Here is a 10,247-nt window from a genome sequence, read left to right as displayed (position 1 = left end):
TTTCCATCCTACTTTCTTGACCTGTGAATACTGTTCTTGACTGGACTGTTCTAACTGTACTCAGAATGACATGTACCAATGGCAAATATTAGTTAAGACTACCAAGTACATGTCCCATTTCAAATGAATGAACTGGCTTATAAGTAGATTCTATGTGTTTGATTACCCTGAACTTATTGTCTTTCCCTTCAGATAATAATATCACCAATTGCCATTTCACCCAAGTCTGAAACCTGGTAAATTATCCTTGCCAGATTTAACAAATAAAAATGCAAGTGCTTAGTTAAATCTGAATTTTTGATAAACTAAAAATAATTTTTCAGTGTACAAATGTCTCCTACAATATTTGGGAATACTGATACCACAAAATTCTTCTTCTTCTTTTTTTTTTCTGTCTTAAATTCAAATTTAACAGGGCATCCTGTGTTTTATCTGGCAGTTCTACCTCCTCAGAATCTCAAAACACAGCACGGACTGCTATCTGGGATCCAGAATACTTTCTCGGTCTTCCATCTGGCTTCCCAGCTTCACAGCATTTCTCAGTTTCTCTTGGAGTTAGATAGGAGCAGGTGACTTAAGTTCTCTAATGAACTATGAGCAGAGGTATGTGCCACTTCCAAGCATGGTCCATAAAATGTCCCATGTGCTTTTCTTTATGTCCTTTCTTCCCTCCTCTCAGGCTGAATTGTCCTTTACAACGATTTCCAGAGTGACTTGGGAAGCAGTGTATTAAAGGTGGCGGAGACTCAGTCAGGCTGGGTCCCTGAATGACCATACGAACCAGAGCCTTCACCAGCTTGGAATCTTAGCCTCTGATCGTTATTTGAAAAAGAAAGAAGCCTGTTTTTAAACCATTAAGTTTTGCAATCCATATGTTAGTGCAGTTGGCTTTACCTTAACTAAGCCACACATTTTAATGTTTTTTCTCTCAAACCTAACAATGCCCTCTACCCTGATGTGCTGGGGCCGACTCCTACTGGCTCGTGAGACCCATTTGTGTGCATCTATTTGCAACCATTCAGTGACATCTCCTCGGGAGCTTGAAGATGTTTTTAAAAGAACAAAATTCAACTGAGTAAATCTGATCAGGACATGTGACTGTTTGGTTTAAAATTCTATTCCTGGAAGAAGCTGAAACTGCAATTAGATTAGTTGTTGAGTTTTGGTTTGGTGACATGCCTTAACAAAAGTGATTCCATTTTGGCCGGTTATTTCTTTTTTTAACAGTAGTTTTCCATATATTCTCATACTGCAATTTGTTTATCTATTCATCTGTTGTTGGACATTTGGATTGTATCTAGCTCATGGGCTTGTTTTTGTGTGGACATATGTTTTCATTTCCCTTGGATACATGCCTAGGAGTGGAATTGCTGGATTGTATGGTGAATGTACTTTTATCGAAAACTGCCAAATGGTTTTTCTAGTGGCTGTTCACTCAGGAAGACAACGAGCCTCACTCTGAGAAGATAAGCTAGAGGTTTGTTTTTAAAGTAACAGGATTTTCTCTTTTTATTATAAGTAATACAAGAATGCAGTCTCACTTTAAGACATTGAATCATTCAAACAAGAGAAGAGCAGCCTCTCCTTCCCCCCAGGAAACTATGACTAACAGTTTCCTTGGAAGGAGATTGCCTCAGGTACCTGGCAGAAGTTTCAGGGCCTGGACCTGCAGAACACAAAGGAGAGGAGGTGCCTGGGTGGGGAACAGCACTGCAGCAGCTCTTTCTCAGCTGCCCCTGGGCTTCCGAACTGAAAGGATTGCTTTTCCACTTATGAGGAATAATTATGTTTAAAGAAGTGCTGGTTAGTTACAAACAAATATTCTTTTGCTTTAGAATATACAGTGTTTGAGCAACATAGGCAGATTCTTCCTCCCAGTGCTCGTTTTTCCAGACTTCATTCAAACCAGGCAAAGATATCCATTTCATCACCCTTACTCAATTATATTGCTGGAAGGTCCAGCCATGGCAATAAGGCAAGAAAAATAAATAAAAGGCATACTGAGGTCACAGGATACAAGATAAACATACAAAAATCAATTGAATTTCTGCTCTTTCTGTGCCCAGTGCAGCCATGGCTCGGGGTCCCAAGAAGCATCTGAAGCGGGTAGCGGCTCCAAAGCATTGGATGCTGGGTAAACTGACCAGTGTGTTTTCTCCTCATCCATCTACTCGTCCCCACAAGCTGAGGGAATGTCTCCCTCTCATCATCTTCCTAAGGAACAGGTTGAAGTATACCCTAACAGGAGATGAAAGAAAGAAGGTCTGCACACGGCCGTTTATTAAGATTAATGGCTGGGTCGGAACTGATGTAACCTCCCCTGCTGGTTGGTTTGATGGATGTCATCAGTATCGACAAGACTGGAGAGAGTTTCTGTCTGATTTATGACACCACGGTTGCTTTACTGTTCATCGTATTACACCTGAGGAGGCCAAGTACAAGTTGTGCAAAGTGAGAAAGACCTTTGTGGGCACGAAAGAAATCTCTCATCTGGTGACCCACGATGCTCACAGCATACTGTATCCCGGTCCGCTCGTCAAGGTGAACAACACCATTCAGATTGACTTGGAGACCAGCAAAATAACTGATTTCCTCAGGTTTCACACTGGTAACCTGTGCATGGTGACTGGAGATGCCAACCTGGGAAGAATTGGTGTGATCACCAACAGAGAGAGACACCCTGGTTCATGTGAAAGATGCCAATGGCAGCAGCTTTGCCATGTGGCTTTCCAACTTGTTGTAATTGACAAAGGCACCAAACCATGGATTTCTCTTCCCCATGGAAAGGGTACCCACCTCACCATTGTTGAAGAGAGAAAAAGAGACTGGCAGCCAGAGCAGTGGGTGAAATGATCTCTAGGTGACATGATTGGAAGAGTCCTCATACCCATTTAAAGAGAACATATAATTATTGCAAAAAAAAGTCAATTGAATTTCTGTATGCCAGCCAGGAACACATAGACACTGAAATTTAAAATACAGTAACATTTACAGTTGCTGTTAAAAAAAGGGAAATAGTTAGGTGTAAATCTAACAAAACACGCATAGGATTTATATGCTGAAAACTACACAAAGCTGATGAAAGGAATCAAAGCAGACCTAAATAAATGGATGGCATCCTGTGGTCCTGGATTGGAAGACTTAGCATAGCAAAGATGACAATTCTCCCCAAATTCATATATAGGTTTAGTGTAACTCCTATAAAAATAACAGGGAGGGTTTTTTTTTTTTTTTTTTTTTATGGATACAGACAGGATTATTCCAAAATTTATGAGAAAAGGCAAAGGACCTAGAGCATCTAAAGCATTTTTGGAAAAGAATAAAGAGAGAGGAATCAGTCTACCCAATTTCAAGACTTATTATATAGCTATAATAATCAAGACAACGGTTCTGGTTGAAAGCCAGAAAATTGATTAATGGAATGGGATAGAGAACAGAAACAAGACCCAGGTAAATATGCCCAACTAATTTTTGACAAAGATGTAAAAGCATGCAGTGGAGGAAAGGTAGCCTTTTCAACAGATGGTGGTAGAGGAGCTGGATATCCATAAGCAAAATAATGAACTTTGACCTAAGACTTTCACCTTATATAAAAATCACATCAAAATAGATCAGACTTAAGTGTAAAATATAAAATTATAACATTTTAAGGGAAAGGTAGGAGAAAACCTTTAGGATCTAGGGCTAGGCAGTGTTCTTAGACTTGACACTAAAAGCCCGTTCCTGGAGAGGGAAAATGGATAGATTGGACTTCATCAAAATTAAAACTTTAAAATTAAAGTCTTTAAAAGACTCTGTTAAGAGGATGAAAAGACAAGCTCAGAGTAGGAGAAAATATTTGCAAACTATATATCCAGCAAAGGACTAGTATCTAGAATACGTAAAGAACTCTCAAAATTCAATGGTAAAAAAGAGCAAAGAATCCAATTAGAACATGTGCAAAAGATACAAAGGGACATTTCACCAAAGAAGATACAAAGATGGCAAATAAGCACATGAAAAGACGCCTAAAAGCGTTAGCTATTAGGGAAATGCAAGTTAAAAATCGCAATGCGATATCATTACATGCCTATCAGAATGGCTTAAATAAAATATTGTGGCAACACCAAATATTGACAAGAATGGGGGGAAGCTGGATCTCTTATATGTCGTTGGTGGGAGTATAAAATATTACAGCCACTCGGGATAATAGTTTGGCAGTTTCTTATAAACCTAAACATGCAGCTGCCATGCAAACGAGCTATTGTACCCCTGGGCATTTACCCCAGAGAAAATGAAGACTTGTGTATAAAAACTTGAGCATGAATGTTTGTAGCAGCTTTGTTAGTAGTAGCCGGAACCTGGAAACAACCGACATGTCCTCCAACAGGTAAGTAGTTAAATAAACAGTGATACATCCACATCCGCAGTGGAATGGTACTTAGTAACACAAGGAGAGAAGTATTGATACCCAGGCCACTTGGTGACTCTCCAGAGAATTAAATCCTCAGAGATTATATATTGTATGATTCCATTCATATAACATCTATACTGACAAACATAGGAAAGGAGAACCGGGCTTAAGGAGGGAGGGAGGTGGGTATAAGTATCGCAGGTCCCTGAGGGACCCTTGTGGTGAGGGCTCTGTCCTGTATCTTGCCTGCCTCGTTGCGGATGTCCCGGTTGGGATTTGTCGTATAGTTTTACAAGATGTTACTGCTGGGGAAAACTGGGGAGAGGCCAAAAATGATCTCTCTATTATTTCGTATAACTGCATGCGTGTTTATAATTGTCTCAAAATAAAAAGTCCAATTGACAAAAAGAGAGAACTGACTCTGGGTGGTGAACACACAGTGCAGTGGAGAGCTGATGTATTATAGGAATGTACACTTGAAACCTGTATGATTTTACTAACCAATGTCACCCCAATAAAATGAATAGAAAACTTTTTTAAAGAAAGGACAGACTCTGCCTGCTCGGTTCTCTGGTGCCCTTGCTTGGCATTTGCCCTGACCTGTTAGGGAGGCCTTGTTCCTCCTTTCTTCCTGTGTCCCCAGGGACTGTGTGAGGTCACCAGAAAGTGTTTCTGATGACTCTTCTAAATGCGTCCAAGGCGCTGCCCTTTGTCAGCCCGTATGGGAAAGAGTGCAAATATTTCCTTAGCAGATTTCCGTGACTTGAAGTGGCAACAGGGACATTAGTGAATTACAACATGGATTCCCATGAGAGAGTCCATGAGGCAAAAACGAGACGTTAGAGCTCTGTGCTATTCCCTAGAGCGTGGGAGGAGGGAGTGGGGAAGAAGTCAGTCAGCAACTCGAGGTGGGTCTGCAGTGTGCTGCAACGTGACTGTGATGTCCCCATCTCTTCCCTGCCCCGCCCCATGGGAGGTGCCTTGGAACGGAAGTGCATGCCCCTGAGATACCCATCGGTCGGCTCAGTCTTGGATTGTTCCTCTGGAATCCTTTTTTGTTTTCTACGAGGCTCTGAATTTTTAAAATTAGGGATGATAGGTATGTATGCATGCCTATTTTGATTAGCTAAAGGGGCAAAGGAATTCCTGTCTTGGAGTGTCAATATGTTGTGCTAAGCATTTTCCGTGTGTTATTTAATGCTTTCTGGCAAGGTAGGCACTATTTCCCTCATGTTCTAGAAGAGGAAATGAAAGCTCAGACCGGTTCTGTGACTTCTCCCAAGGTCAGACAGCCAGTAAGTCTGACCTTGTAAGTAAGCATAACAACACAGGTAGACACGTAGCTCCAATGCCATAGCTATCTGCCTACCTACCTACCTGTCTATCTGCTCTCTATCATCTAGCTATCCATCCATCCCAGACAGTAAAAATCTACGTTATATATACTGAACGTTCATTTTCACATGGATGGAATGTTAATTCTAAATTAGAATATTAACTGCATTCTCTAGGGTGGCAAAATATGAGTTTTAAAGCAAGTTCCTAGGTCAGGTAAATGTGAACAAACTACTCTTGAGTCTTAAGTGGCCTCTTTGATGAGGAAGAGTATCTATGGCCAAATGAAATTTTCTCCATTGATTTGCTCACGTCATTCATACTGATATCTGTACCTCATAAAATTCTAGCACTGGAATAAGCCCAAGTTCCACCTCTCCAGTTAACAGATGAGGAAACTGAGTCCTAGAGCAGTTAACTGGCTCAACATACACAGCTTGAGTCAGGCTTAGCACCCAGGTGGATGGTCTCCCGTCCCGTGTCTCTTCTAGCCTAGCGTGCTGCTAAGGAAGGAATACTGGGTTGACTTTCCATGTTCGTAACCTCTTTTTGATGAGGCAAAGCCTAGCCTAGTGTTTAAGATCATACATTCCTAAATCACCTGGCTACACCTGGCTATACCTCCAGCATATGTGACAGGAACCAGGCCATTAACTCCTCAAGGCCTGCTTCCTCTTTCGAGAACTGGAGTAACAATAGTACCCACCTCCTAAGACTGTGGGGGATGAGGGGGTTAAATGAAATATTACGTGTAAGTGCCTAGAACAGCACCTGGTGCACAGCAAACACCTACGATTTAAGCAAGGGGTCTGAGAGGTCGTAAAGAGCTGCCAGGTACTTACAGAGGTGATTTATTTCTAAGGCATTGGAGCTAGATGTCTGCCTGTGTTGTTATGCGGCCTTTGACACTTACTGGCTGTCTGACCTTTGGAGAAGTCACAGAACCTGTCTGAGCTTTCATTTCCTCATAGAAAATGAGGGAAATAGTGCTACCTTGTAGAAAGAATTAAATAACACATGGAAAATGCTTAACGCAACACGTTGGCAACAATAGACAGGAGTTCCTTTTTTCTTTTCTCCTGTTACTGACACAACGAGGTAGCTTTTGGTTTGAGAGGCTGCCTTTGGCTGCCAGGTGGCTGCAGGGTTCAGTCACCATGAATGTGGCCATAACTGAACCTGGAATAAAAGTAGCTCTAAACTCACTTGTCTAACCTAGAGTTAGACAACCGTGCTTTAGCACACATGCGATAGCCATCCATAATGAATGTTTTGTTGCTGTTTCACTCCTTTCTCCAGAACCAGTTGCAGCCTCCTGGAAAGCATCAGGCTGTAGCGGAAAGGTCAGGGCTTTGGGCTTCTAAAACCTGGGGCAGGAATGCACGGTGCTGTGTGCTAGCCGTGGGCTCTGGTTTCCCAGTCAGAGTTTCTCATTCACGGGAGAGGAAAACACAGCCCTCAAAAGGCTGCTGTGAGATCAAGGTAAGTGTAACACAGGAAAGTAACAATAGCCAATATTGACTGAGTAGTTGTGTCATGCATTGTTCTCATTAGCTCATTGCATTGTCACAGCATCCTAAGATGTAGGTACAATCACCACCACTTTGTGCATTAAAAACTCAGGCACCAAGAATTTGTGTCACCTGCCCAAGTTTCCACAGCTCGCTAAGGGATGGATTCTGGATTTAAACCTAGGCATCTTGGCTCCAAAGCCCAAGCCATTAGCTGCCAAGCTTTCGTTACATTGGCATGTAGTAGGTCATAAATAAATATTATTTCCCCATCCTTTCACCTAAGATGGGCTTGTTGAACTGGAAGCCATTTTCAAAGTGGGGGAAATCAGCGTCCCCCACATCAGAAGGAATGAATCCAGGACATGGCTAATTAATAATGAGCGTAATTTCTTGGATTTAATGATGCAATAATAAACTCAAGAGGCACAGTAGAATTTTAACTAGTACTTGATGAAATATACATTTTTAAGGAAAAATTTTAAACCAAAGCTAGGGGGAGAAGGAATGATTGTAAAAATCAGAACAGATAAAAAAAATCACAGGAAAAGGAATGAATATTTAGGGAGCTTCATAAACATTCCTGAGAGAGAGAAGTTGTCCTGGTGCACTGTGAGGACCCTGTGGTTCACAGGGGCTGAGACACTTGCCTCAGCTCACGCATATGGCAAGTGTCAGAACCAAGATCCAAACCAGTCATGTCTCAGTGGTCAGCGGATCATTGCTGCTCCACGCCTGCCTCTGTTCCAGGAATCCTTCCTCATGACCCTGCCAAGATTTGTAAGTCATGCAGTAGCCTTTGCTGTAATTTTCCGTGCCTGTGCACGGGCTGTTCCGGGAAACCCTTGCTCTTAATAGCTGTATCACTGCTGCATGAGTGGATGCAGGATGGTCTCCTCCCCTCTACGCCAGGACAGAGGCTCAGCTTGCTGTTCCTTTCCTGTCACTGGCACGACATTCAGCGACTTGCTTGGAATCGGGCAAGCATCCAAGCTTGAGACTTAGTCCTGTTCCTCTTACACGCACACAGGCCTGGGGTAACAGGAAGGCCTGTTTCATAAGCCATCCCGGGGGCTGCTATGAGCCACCAGGGAGGCTTCGGGCAGAGAAATTGTCCCAAAGCCGAGGGGCCTCAAGGTGGGTGCACAGCTTGACCTGAGCCTTTGCTCCCAAACATGGGGGAGAGAGGTTTGTTTTACCAGCCCCGAAAGACACCAGTCTTGAGCCCTAGGCAGCAGGGGCTGGGAGCAAAACCTGCAAGAGCAGTTTGAGTGCAATCGCTGTGATGGGACCCACATCAGGTGTGACAACACCCAGGTGGGCTTGAGGCACCTTTGGGGCCTCAGCATGTTTCCGCAGGGAGCCAGCACCCCACAGGGGGAAAGCGTGAGATGTCTGAGCAGGGACAACAGGACTCATGTGTGAAGGCTGCAGGAGAAGGGGGTCTTGAACTGAGTTTGAAGGACCCACACCAACAAGTGCGGTAGATTCAAAGAAGGGTTAGGATGTGATTTTAGAACGTGTCTTATCCCTAGAGACACCATTTGAGACCTCTTAATCTAACAGAGAAGACATCTCACAGATGTTAATTACATACTCCACGAATATGTAACCTCAGATCGTACTAAATTCTATGAAGGAGAAATATGGGGAGCCCTGCTCGTGTATAACAGGGAATTCGATCTGGCCTGGGGGTGAGTGAATAATCATGAAAGCTTTCCTGGAGAAGTGACGTTTGCTCTGTGTGTGTGTGTGTGTGTGTGTGTGTGTGTGTGTGTGTGTGTGTGTGCATGCGCGCACACACACAGATAAAGGATGAGTGGCAGCAGCATAAGCTTAAGGAGATGTCTTCTGTAGTTTGCAACACAGAATTGCACGTATGAACGCATATAGTGCTCCAAGGGTCTGTCTTGCTCAGGTGGGCAGCTTTGTCTTTCAAGGCGTGTGGACAGGTGCCATCCCGTGACTTACGACTCAGTCACCAACAATTTGCATGATTTTAAGCAGGTTTCATAACCTCCGTTTTGCTACATGTAGAGGAGGGCAGAGAAGGGAGTGGGGTCACCCAGGTGGTCTCCCCAGTTCTTTCTGGTTCCTACAGTTCCTACAGATCCCTTAAAAAAAAAAATCATAATAGCAGCTTTTAAAGAGCCCTCGGATACTTCACTTTTAAAGGAAGAGCTTGTTCTTTTAACTTGATAATTCCTTCGAAGTGTCCAGTCTTTCCTGTTGACTCTCAGGGAGGGCCTTAGGAGAATAGTTTCTTTGGCTGTCACGTGAGGTGTCATGGTTTTCTTGAAGCCATGTTGTCATTTATTCCTCAACAGCTGGCCCAGATGCTGAGTATTCAGAGAATAGGGTGTGTCATCACCCCAGCCCACTGTCCACTTAGAGGACAAAGAAATCCTCAGATAATTGCAATTTCAGGTGCTAGCTGCACTGTGGAGATAGAGAAGGCATTACGGGAGAACAGAGCCAGGCCATGGACTGTATGTGGAAGAGTGAGATTGTGGGTGACACCTGGAAATATAAAAAAACACGTGTGTAAAGCCCTCGTGGAAGCTTGATAGATGGATGTGGCTGAACAAACGAATGAATTGTATTGCTGTTGCTCTAACTTCAAATGGTTAGATGGCTGATTCTAAGGCCCCCTTTATTGTTCTACTGTTCATGTCATAAAAGAAAAAAAATGTAATAGTAGTGGCGATTGTTATTACAGAGTAACCAGCCGCCCTGCACATTCACGTGGGTGATGTTTACCTGCACGGTATTTTTTTCCCCCGGACTTATCATTAGATGATTTTTTCTACCGGTAATCTTTCTTCCCAGGGAATAGAACAACTGCCTATGGCCATTTTCATGTATTGTGTTAAATCTTAGAGAGGAGTAAGTTCATCGTATAGAACACAAGAGACAGGAAGGAGACTAAAACCTGGGAGAAATTCAATAAAAGTTGCCTCCCCGGGAAGGGAGCCCCAGAGGGCGTGTTATGAGTCTGTGAAATGATG

At 43.1% G+C, this 10,247-nt stretch overlaps 1 pseudogene; it reads left to right on the top strand.

Moving 5' to 3' along the window:
- Window positions 1-1,946: 1,946 nt before the first annotated feature.
- Window positions 1,947-2,880, top strand: LOC117038172 (40S ribosomal protein S4-like; annotated as a pseudogene).
- The last annotated feature ends 7,367 nt before the right edge of the window (window positions 2,881-10,247 follow it).

This window comes from Rhinolophus ferrumequinum, chromosome 18 (assembly GCF_004115265.2).
Source record: "Rhinolophus ferrumequinum isolate MPI-CBG mRhiFer1 chromosome 18, mRhiFer1_v1.p, whole genome shotgun sequence".
Lineage (NCBI taxonomy): Eukaryota > Metazoa > Chordata > Mammalia > Chiroptera > Rhinolophidae > Rhinolophus > Rhinolophus ferrumequinum.
The sequence above is the reverse complement of the archived record's forward strand: the minus strand, read 5'-3'. Positions and strand labels throughout refer to the sequence as shown.